The sequence below is a fragment of the Primulina tabacum genome, chromosome 12 (assembly GCF_025594145.1).
Source record: "Primulina tabacum isolate GXHZ01 chromosome 12, ASM2559414v2, whole genome shotgun sequence".
NCBI lineage: Eukaryota > Viridiplantae > Streptophyta > Magnoliopsida > Lamiales > Gesneriaceae > Primulina > Primulina tabacum.
The window spans coordinates 14,197,149-14,224,960 of NC_134561.1; positions in this window are offsets into that span (position 1 = coordinate 14,197,149).

The window sequence follows — 27,812 nt, forward strand, 5'->3', positions numbered from 1 at the left end:
ACTGCCAAAACTGAAACTCTTAGTTTATTAATTATCTCATAGTTCTTCGACTGAACTTAGCACAACTGATCTAGCTAAGATCAAATAAAAAATAAAACAATTTGTGCTTGTAAGCTCAAAAGGTAGCCTCAAATGCTACAGATAAATCAGACAAGTGTGAGCTTTTCGATTCTTGAGTAAGAGCTATGAATTCAGCAGAGTAACAGCAAGCTTGAGAATAGATAGATATATTGGGTTGCTTGCTCAACTGCTCTTCTCACCTATTTATAGGCTTCTCTTCAACGGTAAATTTAAATATAATTTGAATCAATATATCCATTGATTGTCTCGTCGATATTCTTCTGACATTCATACACTGTAAGCTCTGAAATATGGCGTTCCACTACGAGTTGCAGTTTGCTTTGTACTGTTGTCGGTTGAATGTCCTTTTCAACTGATGACAAGTACAACTGAATGATCAGCTGATAAGCTCACAAATGAATATGTCAACTAATCAGTTTCCAACTGATCAGTCACTTGTCTTCGTAATTCCAGTTCAGCTTGTTTAATTTGTCTTCGATAAATTGCGCACTAATCTTCAGTTAGGCAACTGTCAGTTGGTTTGAGTAGTTCAGTTACTACAAGTTACTTGATCAGTTATTCCAATAAATTAATCACTTAGTTTGTCAAACAACCGAAATTAATTTTTTAACACCGTTGCTACTACCGACATTTTTATGAAACCATCTTTAGAAACAACTATGTACTATCGTCGCTAAAATAGGATTTTAAGCAAGCCACCGCTATTTTATCACGGTTTCTGAAAACTTTTCCCACAATATTATTAAATTCGTGAGCAAATTTCGCTACTTCCGTCTCTAAGAGCTTCGTTTTTTTGTAGCAGAATTTATTTTCACCATTTTTCCGTGGTTCTCTGAGTTGTTTTTTATTATTGCCTATTACTTATTGGTATATAATACTTCGTAGATTGTAATTGTTGGATCTTGAGTAAGAGCTAAGAATTCAGCAGAGTAACAGCAAGCTTGAGAATAGATAGATACATTGGGTTGCTTGCTCAACTGCTCTTCTCAACTATTTATAGGCTTCTTTTCAATGGTAACTTTAAATATAATTTGAATCAATATACCCGTCAATTGCCACGTCGATATTCTTCTGACATTCGTACACTCTAAGCTCTGAAATGCGACGTTACACTACAAGTTGCAGTCTGCTTTGTATTGTTGTCGGTTGAATGTCCTTTTCAACTGATGACGTGTACAGCTGAATGATCACCTGATAAGCTCACAACTGAATATGTCAACTGATCAGTTTCCAACTGATCAGTCAGTTGTCTTCGTAAGTCCAATTCAGCTGGTTTCAGTTGCCTTCTATAAACTGCGAATTAATCTTCAGTTAGACAACTGTCAGTTAGTTTGAGTAGTTCAGTTACTACAAGTTACTTGATAAATTAGTCCAATAAATTAATCACTTAGTTTTTCAAACAACCGAAATTAAGTTTCCAACAATTTTTCCCTTTTTGGTGTATTAAAAAACTTGTAAAATATGAACTGATCAACTGAACTTAAAAAAATATTCTTCGAACTCATTGTAGATAAAATAATTCTTCTAATGTACAGATTCTTACACAGAATAAAAGAATAAACAATTCCTGCTAAAGTCTTCAACTGATATTTATTTCTTCTTTTTTCCTTTGTTTTCCCCTTTCTGATCTTTTATTTCTCCTATTTCCCCCTTTTTGTCAAACTCATCAACATTTTTTGATAAATTCCGCACATCTGAAGAGAGATTAGAAACTGCATTCAGTAGGATATCTTGCAGTAAATCTATTCGTTTTGAAACAGTACTTTCTAGATAGTCTAGACGTCTTGTCACTAATGCTTCCATCTAGAAATGTGATTCAGTTGAAACTCTGTCTTTGCGGAGCTCTTTCATCTAAAAGAATAAAGAAGAAACATCTTTCTGGATTTGCTGCAGTTTACCCGTGGTATTATCCTTAATAGAATCAATCATAATAGTGTGTAAGAATTGTGTTGATCTGATTTCAGAAATGGAAGTCATTATACCAACGAGGTTGGTCTGAATAGCTGCAATTTCTTCGAACAGAGACTCAGTTTCTATTTTTATGCCTGGAGACATGGCTCCAGAAGTTTCTGGTTGCTCTCTGTTCTCTTTATTGAAAATGACCAGTGCCCCGTCAGTTGGTTCAGTTGTAGTATTTACCAATTCTGATGTCTCTTCTGATAAGACTTCTTGTTGAGGTTGTGGAGAAGAATTCGGATCAGTAGAAGGGTCTGATGATGCTTCAAGTGGATGATCAGTTGAGACAGCAGTTATTTCTGGTATAGAATGCTCAACTGATGTTTCGGTTGGCTGAATGATAGAACGCTGATCAGCTGGCACTTCTTCAGTTGCAACGGAGTGCAGCTGAGCCTCTTCTGTTGGTTCAAAAACTGTCTGTTCAGTCATGATAACTGACTGAACTGGCTCTTCAGTTCTCAGTAATTCTTGTTCAGTGGTGGAGGACAATTTAACTGGTTCTTCAAGAGGTTGAACTGGGTCTTGAAAAACTGGTTCTTCAGTTGAAAACAACTCTTCAACTGCTTCAGTAGTGGATATTTGAACGTCAGAGGCAACTGATTTGATTACTTCATCAATGTTTGCCAATGATAATTCATCGTCTGTGTAGAGTGTAGCTTCAGCAGTTGAAGACTGAGGAACATCAGTTGGCTGTGAAGCATCTTTAGAAAAATAAACAGTTGTCTGTTTAGCAGAGCCTGCACTTGGATCCTTGGATGGCTGATCTGTTTGAGCTGATTGATTAGCTAGCTCATCTTTTTGGGAATTATCTGGAATAATAAGTTCTTGATCCATTTCCCAATGCTTGATTTCCATTTGCAGAGCTAACAAGTCCAAGTTCAGTTGGTCATGAACTGCTTTATCATTAATAGTAGTTGGGCTTGTGGGATCGTAATTCTGACGCAGCTGACCGATCAACTGACTCAGTTTCTTGGCCCGTATCTGATCAAAGAAATATTTCTTCCTCTCAAGTGCTTGAACCACCGTGGCAGCTTTGACCAATTTCAGAACAAGTGTTTCCAAGGCAATGAATTTCCTTAGAACTGATTTCTTCTGCAATTTCCTGGCAAACACAACAGTTCTAAACTTTACCCATTGTTCATATGTTCTGAGTTTACCTTCAGAAAATTCATTGAATTCCTTCCAAATGAGGTCAATGTGCGTCTGAATGGTAGTTGGTCTGGGCTCTTCAACCATTTTCTCTTTACCCTTAGATTCAGTTAGAACATGATAAATGCTCGGTCTTGATATTGTTGCGTCCACCTGTTCTCGAATCACAACTCCTTTGGTCTTGCCATCGGCAGAGGAGTTGGTCTAGTGACAGTTATAAGTGGAGCTTTAACTCCAGCAAGCTTCTTCTTTTCACCATATTCGGTGATAGACTTTTTGAGAACTGCAGACAGTGGTAACTAATCATCAGTTGATGGCTCAACTGGCACAGTTCTGAGTGGAGTAGCCTTGATCGGCTGATTAGCTGCAGATTGGATGGTCTTATCAGTTGGGATAATGCTCACATCCATCACTGATTTAGTACTTTTGGTCCTGGGTTTCTTGGAAATTTTGGGAGACGGAGTCTTCTCAGAATTACTTTCACTGATAATCAGTTTACGTTAAGCATCTTTTTGTGAGTCTCCTTCCTAGCTTTCTTAACTGATTTGGGAGCTCTTTCCATCCCAATCTGCTTCTTCACTTGAATAAACTTCTCATGAGTCATTTCCAGTTACTGCTTGGGTGGCTGCACATTTTTGGCGTTGAAAATTTTCAGTTTAGACGATCTTTCAGAATCATCAGTTACCATCCCCTTGACTTTTAGAAAATAGCTGAGCTGCACCGCAAAACCCTTATATTGCTTGGAAAATTGAAACATGTTCCTCAAGATGTTGAAAATAATATTCTTCCACTTCATCTTTCTTTCAGCCACGATTGCAGTCATAGCTTGAAATTTCTCCAGAGTAAGTTCAGCAAAGTATCCTGCCTTTGCCAAGAGCCCCTTCGCTACAATATCTGCCAGCAGTTGTACTTCGAGCTTCAATTCCTTCTTGGGATCGGAAACATTGATTTTTCGACCATCAGCAAAGAGAAGAATTTGCATCTCTTCAACATCAAAAGCTTTTACCTCAGAGAGGTTAACTAGCCCATCAGTAGGAAGTTGAAAAAGGTTGCAGAAGAAGTCCTCTTCAATGATCAACAACTGACCATTTACATTAGTTGCGATACTGCCTTCTTTAGTGACATAGTCGTTGGCATAGAGATCCTGGATCTCCTTATGATAAATTTCTTGAGAGGATAATTCCAGAAATTATTTCAGTCCAACTGCTTGTAGTTTCAGAAAAAAGTTCTTGACTTCTTCTTCTTTTACAGTCAAGACTGAATCAAAATCGATCGCCACAGCTTTCATAACATGAGCTGTGATTTGGTGTGCCATTTGATTGAGTGAAATATGCGAAAAAGAGTAATCTTGAGTAGAAGTTTGCTATGAATGCTGAATTTGCGCGTAAGAAGAAAAAACTGAAGTGGAGCAGGTATAGTACTGATGTAAGTGACTGTTCAAATTATTGGACACGTGTCAATCCAGGAAAATTTGAATTTAAAACGTGTGTATGTGTGAAAAAAACGTGTATAGAATATAAATAGATTATGTGGGTCCACATTTCAAAATACTATTAAATAAAAAACAGCAATTAATGCTTCGACAAACAGTCACATAATTTAATATAGAATATTATTCGATTTATTAGTTAACATATCGGAGAAGATCAGTTAGATCAGCAACTGAATGACCAGTTGATAACTTAGTCAATTCAGTTGAAGACCAACTGACTATTGTCTTCTCAGTTAACTTTTTGTTCGATATTTCCCCTGAATAAATGCATATAATTAAAAGTAAGGGTAAGAAAAACTCAGTCTGGATCAGCTAAGGTCAGATGACTCTTTGTCTTCCTCCTGTCTCTTCAAGTATTGTCTATAAATTAAGATCATTGTTTTTTTTGGTAATGACATCTGAACTCCAATGGATTGTGAAAGCAGCACACACGTCCCTCATCCATCATGGACGCCTCAACGTATTCAGAGATTCAAAAGAGATGATGAAGAATACGTCTTCACAGAGGTTATGTCCATTTGTACTACTGCTCAATACATTCAATCAATCAATGATGGAGAATTTTCGGCTTCTGCTAAGCAAAGATCACTAGCAAGGAAGCTTAAAAGGCTTGCTAAAGTCGATCATATATCTGAGCTAGTCAAGTATTATGTGCTGATCAACATGATGCAGTTGAAGGAATGGCACTTGGTTCAAAGAATTGAAAATGCCGAATCCTTCAAGAATATTAGGAGTCATGACTTGAATAATTGGTTGATGTTATGGCAAGATGTCATAGGAAGTGGACTAAGTGATGTAGTGTGGTATCTATTTTATTCGTAATAAAATCTTGATTTGTATCATTGCTGTTGTCTCTTTGTATTTCTGCAAAACATAACTTTCATCAGTTGGTAAATAGTTAACAAACTGAATACAAGAATTGATAAATGACTAACTGACATCAGTTGACAAACAATTAACAAACTGGATATAACTGATAAATGACTAACTGACATCAGTTGACAAGCATTTAAATGACAAACTGAATGAACAGTTATTGACAAAGCAGCAATAAAACGGATATAATTAAGATAAATCAATTAAACCAAGTGTATTGCGAAAGTGAGAAAACTTAGTGTCTGACAATAGTTTGGTGAAGATGTCGGCAGCTTATTGACACATTTTCCAGTCCGATAGTTTTTCTTCAGAGCATGATCTCTGATGAAGTGATGTCTGAAATCAATGTGCTTGTTCCTTGAGTGAAGAACATGATTGTAAGTTATTACAATCGTGCTTATATTATCACAAAATATGGAAGATTCTTTAGCATCAACTCCATAATCTTTCAGCTGTTGCTGAATCCAGATCAGTTGGGCATAGTAGCTTCTAGCAGCAAGGTATTCTGCTTCAGTTGTTGAAGTAGCTATGGATGTTTGCTTCTTGCTGAACCGTGAGATCAGTCTGTCTCCTTGAAACTGACAAGATCCACTGGTGCTTTTACAATCTAGCTTACATCCAGCATAATCTGAATATGAATATCCAACTAAATTGAAAGAAAAGTCGTTAGCATACCATAATCCCACATTTTGAGTGCATTTTAGATATTATAAAATTTTTTTGGAAACTATAAAATGCGATTGCTTAGGATTTGCTTGAAATCTAGCACACATGCAAACAACAAATGCTATATCAGGACGACTAGCAATTAGGTACAATAATGAACCTATTAAACGTCTGTAGAGTCTCGTCTCAACTGTTATTCCCCCTTGATCATTGTCCAGTTTGACTAATGAACTCATGGGAGTGCTTTCAGCTGAACATGTTTCCATACCAAATTTCTTGAGCAATTCCTTCGTGTATTTTGTCTGACTGATAAAAATACCAGTTTCCAGTTGCTTAACTTGTAGTCCAAGAAAGAATGTCAGTTCATAATCATACTCATCTAAAATTTTTCCTGCATTAACTTGGCAAATCTCTCACATAATTGGGGTTAGTTGACCCAAATATATATCATCGACATATATTTGCACAAGTAAAATGTGATCATTCTTAGAAAATTTGAACAAAGTCTTGTCAACTGATCCAACAGTAAAATCATGATCAGTTATGAATTTTGAAAGTGTCTCATACCAAGATCTAGGAGCTTGTTTAAGACCATGTAAAGCTTTGTTCAAATGATAGACATGATCAGAAAAATAGTGATTGATAAAACCTGGAGTTTGTTCAACTTAAATTTCTTCTTGCAACTGACCATTCAGAAATGCAGTTTTTACATCCATTTATAGACTCTGAAGTTCTTGAATGATGCATAGGCAAGGAACATTCTGATTTCTTCCAGTCTTGCAACTGGGGCATACGTTTCATCATAGTCCAATTCCTTCTTCCTGCCTATATCCTTGTGCGACAAGTCTTGTTGGGTTGCGTGCAACTGAACCATCTTCAGTTCAGTTTATTTCTGAATATCAATTTTGTACCTATAATAGTTTTTGCAAACTGGTCTCGGAACTAAGTTCCAGATTTTTATGGGTAAACTGATTTAGCTCCTCTTACAGTGCATTTATCCAGTTAAGATCAGCAAGAGCTTCATCAGTTTTCTTTGGTTCTAGTTGTGAGACAAAGCAGAATGAATGAAACAAATTAAGCATTTGATTTCTTGTTCTTACCGGGTCAAATGGATTACCTATCACCAATCTGGTGGATGTGATTTCTTCCATATGAGTTTAGTATGTTGCTTCCATATCAGCAACTGCTTCTGTTGGCAACTGAATGTTTTTCAATTTAAGTTGGAGTTGTATCAGTTTGTAACTGAATTTCATCCTGTTTGGCTCCACCAAGTGATTATCAGGAGCTGGTTCCTGTTCATCTGATTGATCTAATATTTCTAATTCAGGTGTTGAAGGGTATTTCTATTGATATGATTTTCTTCTTCATTTTCATCCTCCAAACTGATCTAGGTAAATCGATCAACTAGCTCAACTGGATCAGTTGGCTTATCAGTTAGTACAGTTTCATCAAAAACAACATGAATGGATTCTTAAACATTTAAAGAATTTTTTATTAAAAACTCTATATGCTTTGCTAACTAAAGAATATCCAAGAAATATTCCCTCTACAGATTTAGCATCAAAGGCTTTTAAAGATTTTTACCATTATCAAGAATAAAACATCTACAGCCAAATATCTTGAAATAAGAACCACCTTTTTCTTCCATGCCAGATCTCATAAGGTTTTTTCACATGATTCTTATTAACCATTGATTTGTTTTGAGTATAACATGCAGTGTTTAGTGCTTCAGCCCAAAACGTTGAGAAATACCAAAATCAGCAAAGCATTATTCTAGCAGCTTCTTTAAGGTACGATTTCTTCTCTCAACTACACCATTTTGCTGAGTTTTCTAGCTGCTGAGAGCTCATGCTTGATTCCAGTTTTTCTAGAAAAGTTGAAAGATTTTGAATGATGAATTCAATCCCTCTGTCAGACCTTATTCGATCAATACCAACTGATTTTCATTTAAAAGTCTTTTGAAGAGCTTAATCAGTTGTGCAGCAGTTTGGTCTTTGGATTTGAGATAAAATTACGCAAGTAAATCTCGAAAAGTCATACACAACAACTAAGGTGTATTTCATTCTCCCTAACTCATGACTGTTATTGGACCAAAAAGATCCATATGTAACAGTTCTAAGCATCGGGAAGATGATTTACAACCTCTGTTTTTGAATGAAGATCTTAAAAGTTTACCAAATGACATGCTGAATAAACTTTATCTTTTGAAAAATCTATTTTGGCCAAACAAGTTATAAGAACATGATTACTTAGATAGACAATAGATTTAAAGTTTAAGTGGTTCAACCTCTTATGCCACAACCAGTTTTTAGAAGATTTGGAAGCAATGAAACAAACTATTGCATGAGGTTGTTCAGTCCAACTGACTTTGTAAGTATTTCCACAACGATTCCCAGTTAGAATGACCTCATCAGTTGAGTGTCTAACCTAACAAGTGTGTGTCAAACTGAACTGAGAAACTATTGTCGCATAACTGACTGATGCTTATCAAGTTATACTTCAAATTCTCAACTAGCAAAACATCTGTAATTGTAAGTTATCATGGATAAGCCTACCCTTACCCACAGTTTTACCTTTGGATTCGTCTCCAAAACTAATGTTTGGTCCAGTGTATTTGATTAGTTGAGATAGCAAATTTGCATCTCCTGTCATATGTCGCAAACAGCCACTGTCTAGATACCAAGTTGATTCTTTGATTGTACCTGTTACCTGCAATCACACAAATATATAATTTTGGTACCCATATTCACTTGGGTCCTACACTGATTGTCCTTTAGGAACCCAGACTTGGATCAGTCTAACTAACTTCCCTGTTGTTGTGTTCCAAATGGTTTTTCTCAAATTCTTGACAATATGTGTGTGATGTGAGGATGAAACAGTATTCATTGTATCTTTTTTTTAATTGAATATTCTTTTTATATCGTTTCTGAACTAGCTTACAGTTGTAGTAATTGTAAAAGTCATTCCTTGAGTACTACTTTTTGTAACTGAAACGTTTAGATGACCAGTTTCTTGTATCAGTTGAACTCTCAAAGCTATACCCAATTCATACCGTTTGCCTTTGTTCTTACTTTCAGTCAATTGAACAGCTGCTTTACTAGGATCTGAAAATTCATTTACCACGGTGATTTTACAAAGGTAATGTACTTTCCTTTGTTTTCATTCAACCTTTGTTGTATATCACTTGCAGAATTTATAACATGATTGTTAAAGCATAAACAAGTTTTATCATCAACTGATTTTTGTGAATTCTGCACTCCAGTCAGTGCAATTGAAGACAAGTTCCAAGCTTGAATCAGTTCAGTATGTTTTGAAATTTGTGTTTTTAACTGATATATCAAGGCTTGATTTTTAATCATTTCAGCTTTTTTCTGAGCAATCTCCCTTTTTAGACTCAAAAGTTCAACTGACTTATCAGTTTCTGTTTTGTTGTCATTGAGATCAGTTTGCTCAGTTCTAACCTTCTAAAATGATTGAGCAAGTTTGTGATACTCATCTTCCATGTCATGCATTGTGGTAATAAGTTCCTCACGAGTGAAATCAGAAGAGATGAAGTCAAATACTTGTTCACTTGCTGACTCTAGTTCAGCATCATCTGCCATTAATCACTTGACTTCCTCTTCATCCTCACTTGAACTGATTTAGATTTCTAGTTCTGACTCATCACTGTCAGTTTCAGCCCACTTAAATTTGCTCTCTTCAGCCAAAAGCACTTCATGTTTCTTTTTAAAAGATTTCTTGTCATCCTTGGTCTTCTCCTGTGCTCATAGGGCTTTTTCCCTTTTCAGTTCATACTCGACTGTCCTTTTTTGGCTTAGGACAGTCTACTATGAAATGACCAGATTTGCCACAGTTGTAGCAAGCATAGTATTCTTTTTTGGACTGATTTTTCTGATACTGCTTTTTGAATTTTCCTTGATTCATCCTCATAAAAATTACAAATTTCTTCACAAACAATGATTGCTCAGTTGATCAGCAGATTTTTCAACTGAACCAGTTGGATCCAGTCTGACAGCAGTTAAAGCAGTTGTGGCAGCAGGTGTAGAAAGTTCTCCTTCTCTGGTTTGTAGTTCAAACTCGTATGCCTTTAGATCAGCAAACAAGTCATTAAATTTGACCTTGTTAAGGTCCTTAGATTCTCTCATTGCCATGGTCTTGACATCCCATCTTTGGGAAGACCTCTGACCACCTTCAGTGCCACTTCTTTGTTTGAATACACTTTTCCAATTGCATTCAGCTCATTGATAATACCACTGATCCTCTCATCATATTCATGCAAGGATTCTCCAGCTTTCATCTTGATGTTATCAAATTTCTGAACAACAACTGATAGCTTGTTCTCTTTTGTTTGCTCCTTTCCTTCACACAGCTGGATCAATTTCTCCCATATTTCTTTGCCAGTTTTGCACATCTTGATTTTGCTGAAAGTGACTTTATCCAGCGTTTTATATAAGATATCCTTGGCCACATTGTCTAGGTCGGCTTTCCTTTTATCCTCAGTTTTCCATTCCTCTCTGGCATTTCTATGCGATAAGGTGCCCCACCAGTAATGACAACTGTTGTATTTGCTTTTAGGATCTTCATGGGACCATCAATAATGACATACCACATGTCGTCATCTTTTGCAGCTAAATGAGCCTGCATTCTGATTTTTTAATCGTCAAAATCTTCTCTGGAAAACATTGGTATTTTATTGAATGAAGACATGTTGATCAGTTTTGTGAATTAGAGTATTCTGAGACAAGATTCAACCGCTCTGATACCACTTGTTAGGATCGGTTGATAGGTTGAGATGTGTTTAGAAGAGGGGGTTTGAATAAACACTCACGATTTTTGATATTTTTCGAATGAAGTGTCAGTTCTGTGACAAACTGAAACTAGGAATCTTTTCAGTCAATGACAATCAGTTTAACTGATAACAGTTGCGGAAATAAACTGAATGAAAGATAGACTAAATAACTGAAGTAATAACACGAAGATTTATGGATGTTCGGATATTGAAATAACTCATAAGTCACACCTTCTATCACAAGGATAGGATATGCACTAAACGACTTTGATCGATACAAAGATTGTACAGACCCACTTCTGTTTGGACTTAACACTGCCAAAACTGAAACTCTTAGTTTATTAATTATCTCATAGTTCTTCGACTGAACTTAGCACAACTGATCTAGCTAAGATCAATAAAAAATAAAACAATTTGTGCTTGTAAGCTCGAAAGGTAGCCTCAAATGCTACAGATAAATCAGACAAGTGTGAGCTTTTCGATTCTTGAGTAAGAGCTATGAATTCAGCAGAGTAACAGCCAGCTTGAGAATAGATAGATATATTGGGTTGCTTGCTCAACTGCTCTTCTCACCTATTTATAGGCTTCTCTTCAACGGTAAATTTAAATATAATTTGAATCAATATATCCATTGATTGTCTCGTCGATATTCTTCTGACATTCGTACACTGTAAGCTCTGAAATATGGCGTTCCACTACGAGTTGCAGTTTGCTTTGTACTGTTATCGGTTGAATGTCCTTTTCAACTGATGAAGTGTAAAGCTAAATTATCAGCTGATAAGCTCACAAATGAATATGTCAACTAATCAGTTTCCAACTGATCAGTCACTTGTCTTCGTAATTCAAGTTCAGCTTGTATAATTTGTCTTCGATAAATTGCGCACTAATCTTCAGTTAGGCAACTGTCAGTTGGTTTGAGTAGTTCAGTTACTACAAGTTACTTGATCAGTTATTCCAATAAATTAACCACTTAGTTTGTCAAACAACCGAAATTAATTTTTTAACACCGTTGCTACTACCGACATTTTTATGAAACCATCTTTAGAAACAACTATGTACTATCGTCGCTAAAATAGGATTTTAAGCAGGCCACCGCTATTTTATCACAGTTTCTGAAAACTTTTCCCACAATATTATTAAATTCGTGAGCAAATTTCGCTACTTCCGTCTCTAAGAGCTTCGTTTTTGTAGAAGAATTTATTTTCACCATTTTTCCGTGGTTCTCTGAGTTGTTTTTTATTATTGCCTATTACTTATTGGTATATAATACTTCGTAGATTGTAATTGTTGGATCTTGAGTAAGAGCTAAGAATTCAGCAGAGTAACAGCAAGCTTGAGAATAGATAGATACATTGAGTTGCTTGCTCAACTGCTCTTCTCAACTATTTATAGGCTTGTCTTCAATGGTAACTTTAAATATAATTTGAATCAATATACCCGTCGATTGCCACGTCGATATTCTTCTGACATTCGTACACTCTAAGCTCTGAAATGCGACGTTACACTACAAGTTGCAGTCTGCTTTGTATTGTTGTCGGTTGAATGTTCTTTTCAACTGATGACGTGTACAGCTGAATGATCACCTGATAAGCTCACAACTGAATATGTCAACTGATCAGTTTCCAACTGATCAGTCAGTTGTCTTCGTAAGTCCAATTCAGCTGGTTTCAGTTGCCTTCTATAAACTGCGAATTAATCTTCAGTTAGACAACTGTCAGTTAGTTTGAGTAGTTCAGTTACTACAAGTTACTTGATAAATTAGTCCAATAAATTAATCACTTAGTTTTTCAAACAACCGAAATTAAGTTTCCAACAATTTTTCCCTTTTTGGTGTATTAAAAAACTTGTAAAATATGAACTGATCAACTGAACTTAAAAAAATATTCTTCGAACTCATTGTAGATAAAATAATTCTTCTAATGTACAGATTCTTACACAGAATAAAAGAATAAACAATTCCTGCTAAAGTCTTCAACTGATATTTATTTCTTCTTTTTTCCTTTGTTTTCCCCTTTCTGATCTTTTATTTCTCCTATTTCCCCCTTTTTGTCAAACTCATCAACATTTTTTGATAAATTCCGCACATCTGAAGAGAGATTAGAAACTGCATTCAGTAGGATATCTTGCAGTAAATCTATTCGTTTTGAAACAGTACTTTCCAGATAGTGTAGACGTCTTGTCACTAATGCTTGCATCTAGAAATGTGATTCAGTTGAAACTCTGTCTTTGTGGAGCTCTTTCATCTGAAAGAATAAAGAAGAAACATCTTTCTGGATTTGCTGTAGTTTACCCGTGGTATTATCCTTAATAGAATCAATCATAATAGTGTGTAAGAATTGTGTTGATCTGATTTCAGAAATGGAAGTCATTATACCAACGAGGTTGGTCTGAATAGCTGCAATTTCTTCGAACAGAGACTCAGTTTCTATTGTTATGCCTGGAGACATGGCTCCAGAAGTTTCTGGTTGCTCTCTGTTCTCATTATTGAAAATGACCAGTGCCCCGTCAGTTGGTTCAGTTGTAGTATTTACCAATTCTGATGTCTCTTCTGATAAGACTTCTTGTTGAGGTTGTGGAGGAGAATTCAGATCAGTAGAAGGGTCTGATGATGCTTCAAGTGGATGATCAATTGAGACAGCAGTTATTTCTAGTATAGAATGCTTAACTGATGTTTCGGTTGGATGAATGATAGAAGGCTGATCAGCTGGCACTTCTTCAGTTGCAACTGAGTGCAGCTGAGCCTTTTCAGTTGGTTAAAAAACTGTCTGTTCAGTCATGATAACTGACTGAACTGGCTCTTCGGTTCTCAGTAATTCTTGTTCAGTGGTGGAGGACAATTTAACTGGTTCTTCAAGAGGTTGAACTGGGGCTTGAAAACATGCTTCTTCAGTTGAAAACAACTCTTCAACTGCTTCAGTAGTGGATATTTGAACGTCAGAGGCAACTGATTTGATTACTTCATCAATGTTTGCCAATGATAATTCATCGTCTGTGTAGAGTGTAGCTTCAGCAGTTGAAGACTGAGGAACATCAGTTGGCTGTGAAGCATCTTTAGAAAAATAAACAGTTGTCTGTTTATTAGAGCCTGCACTTGGATCCTTGGATGGCTGATCTTTTTGAGCTGATTGATCAGCTAGCTCATCGTCTTGGGAATTATCTGGAATAATAAGTTCTTGATCCATTTCCCAATGTTTGATTTCCATTTGCAGAGCTAACAAGTCCAAGTTCAGTTGGACATGAACTGCTTTATCATTAATAGTAGTTGGGCTTATGGGATCGTAATTCTGACGCAGCTGACCGATCAACTGACTCAGTTTCTTTGCCCGTATCTGATCAAAGAAATATTTCTTCCTCTCAAGTGCTTGAACCACCGTGGCAGCTTTGACCAATTTCAGAACAAGTGTTTCCAAGGCAATGAATTTCTTTAGAACTGATTTCTTCTGCAATTTTCTGGCAAACACAACAGTTCTAAACTTTACCCATTGGTCATATGTTCTGAGTTTACCTTCAGAAAATTCATTGACTTCCTTCCAAATGAGGTCAATGTACGTCTGAATGGTATTTGGTCTGGGCTCTTCAACCATTTTCTCTTTACCCTTAGATTCAGTTAAAACATGATATATGCTCAGTCCTGATATTGTCGCGTCCACCTGTTCTCGAATCACTACTACTTTTGGTCTTGCCATCGGCAGAGGAGTTGGTCTAGTGACAGTTATAAGTGGAGCTTTAACTCCAGCAAGCTTCTTATTTTCACAAAATTCGGGGATAGACTTTTTGAGAACTGCAGACAGTGGGAACTGATCATCAGTTGATGGCTCAACTGGCACAGTTCTGAGTGGAGTAGCCTTGATCGTCTGATTAGCTGCAGATTGGATGGTCTTATCAGTTGGGATAATGCTCACATCCATCACTGATTTAGTACTTTTGGTCCTGGGTTTCTTGGAAATTTTGGGAGACGGATTCTTCTCAGAATCACTTTCACTGATAATCAGTTTACGTTTAAGCATCTTTTTGTGAGTCTCCTTCCTAGCTTTCTTAACTGATTTGGGAGCTCCTTCCATCCCAATCTCCTTCTTCACTTGAATATACTTCTCATGAGTCATTTCCAGTTTCTGCTTGGATGGCTGCACATTTTTGGCGTTGAAAATTTTCAATTTAGACGATCTTTCAGAATCATCAGTTACCATCCCCTTGACTTTCAGAAAATAGCCGAGCTGCACCGCAAAACCCTTATATTGCTAGGAAGATTGAAACATGTTCCTCAAGATGTTGAAAATAATATTCTTCCACTTCATCTTTCTTTCAGCCATGATTGCAGTCATAGCTTGAAATTTCTCCAAAGTAAGTGCAGCATAGGATCCTGCCTTTGCCAAGAGCCCCTTCGCTACAATATCTTCCAGCTGTTGTACTTCGAGCTTCAATTCCTTCTTGGGATCCGAAACATTGATTTTTCGACCATCAGCAAAGAGAAGAATTTGCATCTCTTCAACATCAGAAGCTTTTACCTCAGAGAGGTTAACTAGCCCATCAGTAGGAAGTTGAAAAAGGTTGAAGAAGAAGTCCTCTTCAATGATCAACAACTGACCATTTACAGTAGTTGCGATACTGCCTTCTTTAGTGACATAGCCGTTGGCATAGAGATCCTGGATCTTCTTATAATAAATTTCTTGAGAAGATAATCCCAGAAATTATTTCAGGAAAATTTGAATTTAAAACGTGTGTATGTGTGATAAAAACGTGTATAGAATATAAATGGATTATGTGGATCCACGTTTCAAAATACTATTAAATAAAAAACAGCAATTAATGCTTCGACAAACAGTCACATAATTTAATATAGAATATTATTCGATTTATTAGTTAACATATCGGAGAAGATCAGTTAGATCAGCAACTGAATGACCAGTTGATAACTTAGTCAATTCAGTTGAAGACCAACTGACTATTGTCTTCTCAGTTAACTTTTTGTTCGATATTTCCCCTGAATAAATGCATATAATTAATAGTAAGGGTAAGAAAAACTCAGTCTGGATCAGTTAAGGTCAGATGACTCTTTGTCTTCCTCCTGTCTCTTCAAGTATTGTCTATAAATTAAGATCATTGTTTTTTGGTAATGACATCTGAACTCCAATGGATTGTGAAAGCAGCACACACGTCCCTCATCCTTCATGGACGCCTCAACGTATTCAGAGATTCAAAAGAGATGATGAAGAATACGTCTTCACAGAGGTTATGTCCGTTTGTACTACTGCTTAATACATTCAATCAATCAATGATGGAGAATTTTCTGCTTCTGCTAAGCAGAGATCACTAGCAAGGAAGCTTAAAAGGCTTGCTAAAGTCGATCATATATCTGAGCTAGTCAAGTATGATGTGCTGATCAACATGATGTAGTTGAAGGAATGGCACTTGCTTCAGAGAATTGAAAATGCCGAATCCTTCAAGAATATTAGGAGTCATGACTTGAATAATAGGTTGATGTTATGGCAAGATGTCATAGGAAGTGGACTAAGTGATGTAGTATGGTATCTATTTTATTCGTAATAAAATCTTGATTTGTATCATTGATGTTGTCTCTTTGTATTTCTGCAAAACATAACTTTCATCAGTTGGTAAATAGTTAACAAACTGAATACAAGAATTGATAAATGACTAACTGACATCAGTTGACAAACAATTAACAAACTGGATATAACTGATAAATGACTAACTGACATCAGTTGACAAGCATTTAAATGACAAACTGAATGAACAGTTATTGACAAAGCAGCAATAAAACGGATATAACTAAGATAAATCAATTAAACCAAGTGTATTGCGAAAGTGAGAAAACTTAGTGTCTGACAATGGTTTGGTGAAGATGTCGGCAGCTTATTGACACATTTTCCAGTCTGATAGCTTTCTTCAGAACATGATCTCAGATGAAGTGATTCCTGACATCAATGTGCTTGTTCCTTGAGTGAAGAACATGATTGTAAGTTATTACAATCGAGCTTATATTATCACAAAATATGGGAGATTCTTTAGCATCAACTCTATAATCTTTCAGTTGTTGCTGAATCCAGATCAGTTGGGCATAGTAGCTTCTAGCAGCAAGGTATTCTGCTTCAGTTGTGGAAGTAGCTATGGATGTTTGCTTCTTGCTGAACCGTGAGATCAGTCTGTCTTCTTTAAACTGACAAGATCCACTGGTGTTTTTACGATCTAGCTTACATCCTGCATAATCTGAATCTGAATATCCAACTAAATTGAAAGAAAAATCGTTAGCATACCATAATCCCACATTTTGAGTGCATTTTAGATATTATAAAATTCTTTTGGAAACTATAAAATGCGATTGCTTAGGATTTGCTTGAAATCTAGCACACATGCAAACAGCCAATGCTATATCAGGACGACTAGCAATTAGGTACAATAATGAACCTATTAAACGTCTGTAGAGTCTCGTCTCAACTGTTATTCCCCCTTGATCATTGTCTAGTTTGACCAATGAACTCATGGGAGTGCTTTCAGCTGAACATGTTTCCATACCAAATTTCTTGAGCAATTCCTTCGTGTATTTTGTCTGACTGATAAAAATACCAGTTTCCAGTTGCTTAACTTGTAGTCCAAGAAAGAATGTCAGTTCACAATCATACTCATCTAAAATTTTTCCTGCATTAACTTGGCAAATTTCTCACATAATTTGGGGTTAGTTGACCCAAATATAATATCATCAACATATATTTGCACAAGTAAAATGTGATCATTCTTAGAAAATTTGAACAAAGTCTTGTCAACTGATCCAACAGTAAAATCATGATCGGTTATGAATTTTGAAAGTATATCATACCAAGCTCTAGGAGCTTGTTTAAGACCATGTAAAGCTTTGTTCAAATGATAGACATGATCAGAAAAATAGTGATTGATAAAACCTGGAGTTTGTTCAACTTAAATTTCTTCTTGCAACTGACCATTCAGAAATGCAGTTTTTACATCCATTTTATAGACTTTGAAGTTCTTGAATGATGCATAGGCAATGAACATTCTGATTGCTTCCAGTCTTGCAACTGGGGCACACGTTTCATCATAGTCAATTTCTTCTTCCTGCCTATATCCTTGTGCGACAAGTCTTGCTTTGTTGCGTGCAACTGAACCATCTTCGTTCAGTTTATTTCTGAATATCAATTTTGTACCTATAATAGTTTTGCAAACTGGTCTTGGAACTAAGTTCCAGACATTTTTATGGGTAAACTGATTTAGCTCCTCTTACATTGCATTTATCAAGTTAAGATCAGCAAGAGCTTCATCAGTTTTCTTTGGTTCTAGTTGTGAGACAAAAGCAGAATGAATGAACAAATTAAGCATTTGATTTCTTGTTCTTACCGGGTCAAATGGATTACCTATCACCAATTCTGGTGGATGTGATTTCTTCCATATGAGTTTAGTATTTGTTGCTTCCATATCAGCAACTGCTTCTGTTGGCAACTGAATGTTTTCAATTTAAGTTGGAGTTGTATCAGTTTGTAACTGAATTCATCTGTTTGCTCCACCAAGTGATTATCAGGAGCTGGTTCCTGTTCATCTGATTGATCTAATATTTCTAATTCAGGTGTTTGAAGGGTATTTCTATTGATATGATTTTCTTCTTCATTTTCATCCTCCAAACTGATCTAGGTAAATCGATCAACTAGCTCAACTGGATCAGTTGGCTTATCAGTTAGTACAGTTTCATCAAAAACAACATGAATGGATTCTTAAACATTTAAAGAATTTTTATTAAAAACTCTATATGCTTTGCTAACTAAAGAATATCCAAGAAATATTCCCTCTACAGATTTAGCATCAAATGCTTTTAAATGATTTTTACCATTATCAAGAATAAAACATCTACAGCCAAATATCTTGAAATAAGAAACCACACTTTTTCTTCCATGCCAGATCTCATAAGGTTTTTTCACATGATTCTTATTAACCATTGATTTGTTTTGAGTATAACATGCAGTGTTTAGTGCTTCAGCCCAAAACGTTTGAGAAATACCAAAATCAGCAAGCATTATTCTAGCAGCTTCTTTAAGGTACGATTTCTTCTCTCAACTACACCATTTTGCTGAGTTGTTCTAGCTGCTGAGAGCTCATGCTTGATTCCAGTTTTTTCTAGAAAAGTTGAAAGATTTTGAATGATGAATTCAATCCCTCTGTCAGACCTTATTCGATCAATACCAACTGATTTTTCATTTAAAAGTCTTTTGAAGAGCTTAATCAGTTGTGCAGCAGTTTGGTCTTTGGATTTGAGATAAAATTACCCAAGTAAATCTTGAAAAGTCATACACAACAACTAAGGTGTATTTCATTCTCCCTAAACTCATGACTGGTATTGGACCAAAAAGATCCATATGTAACAGTTCTAAGCATCGGGAAGATGATTTACAACCTCTGTTTTTGAATGAAGATCTTAAAAGTTTACCAAACTGACATGCTGAATAAACTTTATCTTTTGAAAAATCTATTTTGGCCAAACAAGTTATAAGAACATGATTACTTAGATAGACAATAGATTTAAAGTTTAAGTGGTTCAACCTCTTATGCCACAACCAGTTTTTAGAAGATTTGGAAGCAATGAAACAAACTATTGCATGAGGTTGTTCAGTCCAACTGACTTTGTAAGTATTTCCACAACGATTCCCAGTTAGAATGATCTCATAAGTTGATTGTCTAACCTAACAAGTGTGTGTCAAACTGAACTGAGAAACTATTGTCGCATAACTGACTGATGCTTATCAAGTTATACTTCAAATTCTCAACTAGCAAAACATCTGTAATTGTAAAGTTATCATGGATAAGCCTACCCTTACCCACAGTTTTACCTTTGGATTCGTCTCCAAAACTGATGTTTGGTCCAGTGTATTTGATTAGTAGAGATAGCAAATTTGCATCTCCTGTCATATGTCGCAAACAGCCACTATCTAGATACCAAGTTGATTCTTTGATTGTACCTGTTACCTGCAATCACACAAAATATATAATTTTGGTACCCATATTTACTTGGGTCCTAAACTGATTTGTCCTTTAGGAACCCAGACTTGGATCAGTCTAAATAACTTCCCTGTTGTTGTGTTCCAAATGGTTTTTCTCAAATTCTTGACAATATGTGTGTGATGTGAGGATGAAATAGTATTCATTGTATCTTTTTTTCAACTGAATATTCTTTTTATATCGTTTCTGAACTAGCTTACAGTTGTAGTAATTGTAAAAGTCATTCCTTGAGTACTATTTTTGTAACTGAAACGTTTAGATGACCAGTTTCTTGTATCAGTTGAACTCTCAAAGCTATACCCAATTTCATACCGTTTGCCTTTGTTCTTACTTTCAGTCAATTGAACAGCTGCTTTACTAGGATCTGAAAATTCATTTACCACGGTTGATTTTACAAAGGTAATGTACTTTCGTTTGTTTTCATTCAACCATTGTTGTATATCACTTGCAGAATTTTCAACATGATTGTTAAAGCATAAACAAGTTTTATCATCAACTGATTTTTGTGAATTCTGCACTTCAGTCAGTGCAACTGAAGACAAGTTCCAAGCTTGAATCAGTTCAGTATGTTTTGAAATTTGTGTTTTTAACTGTTATATCAAGGCTTGATTTTTAATCATTTTAGCTTTTTTCTGAGCAATCTCCCTTTTTAGACTCAAAAGTTCAACTGATTTATCAGTTTCTGTTTTGTTGTCATTGAGATCAGTTTGCTCAGTTCTAACCTTCTAAAATGATTGAGCAAGTTTGTGATACTCATCTTCCATGTCATGCAATGTGGTAATAAGTTCCTCACGAGTGAAATCAGAAGAGATGAAGTCAAATACTTGTTCACTTGCTGACTCTAGTTCAGCATCATCTGCCATTAATCACTTGACTTCCTCTTCATCCTCACTTGAACTGATTTAGATTTCTGGTTCTGACTCATCACTGTCAGTTTCAGCCCACTTAAATTTGCTCTCTTCAGCCAAAAGCACTTCATGTTTCTTTTTAAAAGATTTCTTGTCATCCTTGGTCTTCTCCTGTACTCATAGGGCTTTTTTACCTTTTCAGTTCATACTCGACTGTCCTTTTTTGGCTTAGGACAATCTACTATGAAATGACCAGATTTGCCACAGTTGTAGCAAGCATAGTATTCTTTTTTGGACTGATTTTTCTGATACTGCTTTTGGAAGTTTCCTTGATTCATCCTCATAAACATTACAAATTTCTTCACAAACAATGATTGCTCAGTTGATCAGCAGATTTTTCAACTGAACCAGTTGGATCCAGTTTGACAGAAGTTAAAGCAGTTGTAGTAGCAGGTGTAGAAAGTTCTCCTTCTCTGGTTTGTAGTTCAAACTCGTATGCCTTTAGATCAGCAAACAAGTCATTAAATTTGACCTTGTTAAGGTCCTTAGATTCTCTCATTGCCATGGTCTTGACATCCCATTCTTTGGGAAGACCTCTGACCACCTTCAGTGCCACTTCTTTGTTTGAATACACTTTTCCAATTGCATTCAACTCATTGATAATACCACAGATCATCTCATCATATTCATGCAAGGATTCTCCAGCTTTCATCTTGATGTTATCAAATTTCTGAACAACAACTGATAGCTTGTTCTCTTTTGTTTGCTCATTTCCTTCACACAGCTGGATCAATTTCTCCCATATTTCTTTGCCAGTTTTGCACATCTTGATTTTGCTTAAAGTGACTTTATCCAGCGTTTTATATAAGATATCCTTAGCCACATTGTCTAGGTTGGCTTTCCTTTTATCCCCAGTTGTCCATTCCTCTTTGGAATTTCTATGCGATAAGGTGCCCCACAAGTAATGACAACTGTTGTATTTGCTTTTAGGATCTTCATGGGACCATCAGTACTGACATACCACATGTCGTCATCTTTTGCAGCTAAATGAGCCTGCATTCTGATTTTTTAATCGTCAACATCTTCTCTGGAAAACATCGGTATTTTATTGAATGAAGACATGTTGATCAGTTTTGTGAATTAGAGTATTCTGAGACAAGATTCAACCGCTCTGATACCACTTGTTAGGATCGGTTGATAGGTTGAGATGTGTTTAGAAGAGGGGGTTTGAATAAACCCTCACGATTTTTGATTTTTTTCGAATGAAGTGTCAGTTCCGTGAAAAACTGAAACTAGGAATCTTGTCAGTCAATGACAATCAGTTTAACTGATAACAGTTGCGGAAATAAACTGACTGAAAGATAGACTAAATAACTGAAGTAATAACACGAAGATTTATGGATGTTCGGATATTGAAATAACTCCTACGTCACACCTTCTATCACAAGGATAGGATATGCACTAAACGACTTTGATCGATACAAAGATTGTACAGACCCACTTCAGTTTGGACTTAACACTGCCAAAACTGAAACTCTTAGTTTATTAATTATCTCATAGTTCTTCGACTGAACTTAGCACAACTGATCTAGCTAAGATCAAATAAAAAATAAAACAATTTGTGCTTGTAAGCTCAAAAGGTAGCCTCAAATGCTACAGATAAATCAGACAAGTGTGAGCTTTTCGATTCTTGAGTAAGAGCTATGAATTCAGCAGAGTAACAGCAAGCTTGAGAATAGATAGATATATTGGGTTGCTTGCTCAACTGCTCTTCTCACCTATTTATAGGCTTCTCTTCAACGGTAAATTTAAATATAATTTGAATCAATATATCCATTGATTGTCTCGTCGATATTCTTCTGACATTCATACACTGTAAGCTCTGAAATATGGCGTTCCACTACGAGTTGCAGTTTGCTTTGTACTGTTGTCGGTTGAATGTCCTTTTCAACTGATGACAAGTACAACTGAATGATCAGCTGATAAGCTCACAAATGAATATGTCAACTAATCAGTTTCCAACTGATCAGTCACTTGTCTTCGTAATTCCAGTTCAGCTTGTTTAATTTGTCTTCGATAAATTGCGCACTAATCTTCAGTTAGGCAACTGTCAGTTGGTTTGAGTAGTTCAGTTACTACAAGTTACTTGATCAGTTATTCCAATAAATTAATCACTTAGTTTGTCAAACAACCGAAATTAATTTTTTAACACCGTTGCTACTACCGACATTTTTATGAAACCATCTTTAGAAACAACTATGTACTATCGTCGCTAAAATAGGATTTTAAGCAAGCCACCGCTATTTTATCACGGTTTCTGAAAACTTTTCCCACAATATTATTAAATTCGTGAGCAAATTTCGCTACTTCCGTCTCTAAGAGCTTCGTTTTTTTGTAGCAGAATTTATTTTCACCATTTTTCCGTGGTTCTCTGAGTTGTTTTTTATTATTGCCTATTACTTATTGGTATATAATACTTCGTAGATTGTAATTGTTGGATCTTGAGTAAGAGCTAAGAATTCAGCAGAGTAACAGCAAGCTTGAGAATAGATAGATACATTGGGTTGCTTGCTCAACTGCTCTTCTCAACTATTTATAGGCTTCTTTTCAATGGTAACTTTAAATATAATTTGAATCAATATACCCGTCAATTGCCACGTCGATATTCTTCTGACATTCGTACACTCTAAGCTCTGAAATGCGACGTTACACTACAAGTTGCAGTCTGCTTTGTATTGTTGTCGGTTGAATGTCCTTTTCAACTGATGACGTGTACAGCTGAATGATCACCTGATAAGCTCACAACTGAATATGTCAACTGATCAGTTTCCAACTGATCAGTCAGTTGTCTTCGTAAGTCCAATTCAGCTGGTTTCAGTTGCCTTCTATAAACTGCGAATTAATCTTCAGTTAGACAACTGTCAGTTAGTTTGAGTAGTTCAGTTACTACAAGTTACTTGATAAATTAGTCCAATAAATTAATCACTTAGTTTTTCAAACAACCGAAATTAAGTTTCCAACAATTTTTCCCTTTTTGGTGTATTAAAAAACTTGTAAAATATGAACTGATCAACTGAACTTAAAAAAATATTCTTCGAACTCATTGTAGATAAAATAATTCTTCTAATGTACAGATTCTTACACAGAATAAAAGAATAAACAATTCCTGCTAAAGTCTTCAACTGATATTTATTTCTTCTTTTTTCCTTTGTTTTCCCCTTTCTGATCTTTTATTTCTCCTATTTCCCCCTTTTTGTCAAACTCATCAACATTTTTTGATAAATTCCGCACATCTGAAGAGAGATTAGAAACTGCATTCAGTAGGATATCTTGCAGTAAATCTATTCGTTTTGAAACAGTACTTTCTAGATAGTCTAGACGTCTTGTCACTAATGCTTCCATCTAGAAATGTGATTCAGTTGAAACTCTGTCTTTGCGGAGCTCTTTCATCTAAAAGAATAAAGAAGAAACATCTTTCTGGATTTGCTGCAGTTTACCCGTGGTATTATCCTTAATAGAATCAATCATAATAGTGTGTAAGAATTGTGTTGATCTGATTTCAGAAATGGAAGTCATTATACCAACGAGGTTGGTCTGAATAGCTGCAATTTCTTCGAACAGAGACTCAGTTTCTATTTTTATGCCTGGAGACATGGCTCCAGAAGTTTCTGGTTGCTCTCTGTTCTCTTTATTGAAAATGACCAGTGCCCCGTCAGTTGGTTCAGTTGTAGTATTTACCAATTCTGATGTCTCTTCTGATAAGACTTCTTGTTGAGGTTGTGGAGAAGAATTCGGATCAGTAGAAGGGTCTGATGATGCTTCAAGTGGATGATCAGTTGAGACAGCAGTTATTTCTGGTATAGAATGCTCAACTGATGTTTCGGTTGGCTGAATGATAGAACGCTGATCAGCTGGCACTTCTTCAGTTGCAACGGAGTGCAGCTGAGCCTCTTCTGTTGGTTCAAAAACTGTCTGTTCAGTCATGATAACTGACTGAACTGGCTCTTCAGTTCTCAGTAATTCTTGTTCAGTGGTGGAGGACAATTTAACTGGTTCTTCAAGAGGTTGAACTGGGTCTTGAAAAACTGGTTCTTCAGTTGAAAACAACTCTTCAACTGCTTCAGTAGTGGATATTTGAACGTCAGAGGCAACTGATTTGATTACTTCATCAATGTTTGCCAATGATAATTCATCGTCTGTGTAGAGTGTAGCTTCAGCAGTTGAAGACTGAGGAACATCAGTTGGCTGTGAAGCATCTTTAGAAAAATAAACAGTTGTCTGTTTAGCAGAGCCTGCACTTGGATCCTTGGATGGCTGATCTGTTTGAGCTGATTGATTAGCTAGCTCATCTTTTTGGGAATTATCTGGAATAATAAGTTCTTGATCCATTTCCCAATGCTTGATTTCCATTTGCAGAGCTAACAAGTCCAAGTTCAGTTGGTCATGAACTGCTTTATCATTAATAGTAGTTGGGCTTGTGGGATCGTAATTCTGACGCAGCTGACCGATCAACTGACTCAGTTTCTTGGCCCGTATCTGATCAAAGAAATATTTCTTCCTCTCAAGTGCTTGAACCACCGTGGCAGCTTTGACCAATTTCAGAACAAGTGTTTCCAAGGCAATGAATTTCCTTAGAACTGATTTCTTCTGCAATTTCCTGGCAAACACAACAGTTCTAAACTTTACCCATTGTTCATATGTTCTGAGTTTACCTTCAGAAAATTCATTGAATTCCTTCCAAATGAGGTCAATGTGCGTCTGAATGGTAGTTGGTCTGGGCTCTTCAACCATTTTCTCTTTACCCTTAGATTCAGTTAGAACATGATAAATGCTCGGTCTTGATATTGTTGCGTCCACCTGTTCTCGAATCACAACTCCTTTTGGTCTTGCCATCGGCAGAGGAGTTGGTCTAGTGACAGTTATAAGTGGAGCTTTAACTCCAGCAAGCTTCTTCTTTTCACCATATTCGGTGATAGACTTTTTGAGAACTGCAGACAGTGGTAACTAATCATCAGTTGATGGCTCAACTGGCACAGTTCTGAGTGGAGTAGCCTTGATCGGCTGATTAGCTGCAGATTGGATGGTCTTATCAGTTGGGATAATGCTCACATCCATCACTGATTTAGTACTTTTGGTCCTGGGTTTCTTGGAAATTTTGGGAGACGGAGTCTTCTCAGAATTACTTTCACTGATAATCAGTTTACGTTAAGCATCTTTTTGTGAGTCTCCTTCCTAGCTTTCTTAACTGATTTGGGAGCTCTTTCCATCCCAATCTGCTTCTTCACTTGAATAAACTTCTCATGAGTCATTTCCAGTTACTGCTTGGGTGGCTGCACATTTTTGGCGTTGAAAATTTTCAGTTTAGACGATCTTTCAGAATCATCAGTTACCATCCCCTTGACTTTTAGAAAATAGCTGAGCTGCACCGCAAAACCCTTATATTGCTTGGAAAATTGAAACATGTTCCTCAAGATGTTGAAAATAATATTCTTCCACTTCATCTTTCTTTCAGCCACGATTGCAGTCATAGCTTGAAATTTCTCCAGAGTAAGTTCAGCAAAGTATCCTGCCTTTGCCAAGAGCCCCTTCGCTACAATATCTGCCAGCAGTTGTACTTCGAGCTTCAATTCCTTCTTGGGATCGGAAACATTGATTTTTCGACCATCAGCAAAGAGAAGAATTTGCATCTCTTCAACATCAAAAGCTTTTACCTCAGAGAGGTTAACTAGCCCATCAGTAGGAAGTTGAAAAAGGTTGCAGAAGAAGTCCTCTTCAATGATCAACAACTGACCATTTACATTAGTTGCGATACTGCCTTCTTTAGTGACATAGTCGTTGGCATAGAGATCCTGGATCTCCTTATGATAAATTTCTTGAGAGGATAATTCCAGAAATTATTTCAGTCCAACTGCTTGTAGTTTCAGAAAAAAGTTCTTGACTTCTTCTTCTTTTACAGTCAAGACTGAATCAAAATCGATCGCCACAGCTTTCATAACATGAGCTGTGATTTGGTGTGCCATTTGATTGAGTGAAATATGCGAAAAAGAGTAATCTTGAGTAGAAGTTTGCTATGAATGCTGAATTTGCGCGTAAGAAGAAAAACTGAAGTGGAGCAGGTATAGTACTGATGTAAGTGACTGTTCAAATTATTGGACACGTGTCAATCCAGGAAAATTTGAATTTAAAACGTGTGTATGTGTGAAAAAAACGTGTATAGAATATAAATAGATTATGTGGGTCCACATTTCAAAATACTATTAAATAAAAAACAGCAATTAATGCTTCGACAAACAGTCACATAATTTAATATAGAATATTATTCGATTTATTAGTTAACATATCGGAGAAGATCAGTTAGATCAGCAACTGAATGACCAGTTGATAACTTAGTCAATTCAGTTGAAGACCAACTGACTATTGTCTTCTCAGTTAACTTTTTGTTCGATATTTCCCCTGAATAAATGCATATAATTAAAAGTAAGGGTAAGAAAAACTCAGTCTGGATCAGCTAAGGTCAGATGACTCTTTGTCTTCCTCCTGTCTCTTCAAGTATTGTCTATAAATTAAGATCATTGTTTTTTTGGTAATGACATCTGAACTCCAATGGATTGTGAAAGCAGCACACACGTCCCTCATCCATCATGGACGCCTCAACGTATTCAGAGATTCAAAAGAGATGATGAAGAATACGTCTTCACAGAGGTTATGTCCATTTGTACTACTGCTCAATACATTCAATCAATCAATGATGGAGAATTTTCGGCTTCTGCTAAGCAAAGATCACTAGCAAGGAAGCTTAAAAGGCTTGCTAAAGTCGATCATATATCTGAGCTAGTCAAGTATTATGTGCTGATCAACATGATGCAGTTGAAGGAATGGCACTTGGTTCAAAGAATTGAAAATGCCGAATCCTTCAAGAATATTAGGAGTCATGACTTGA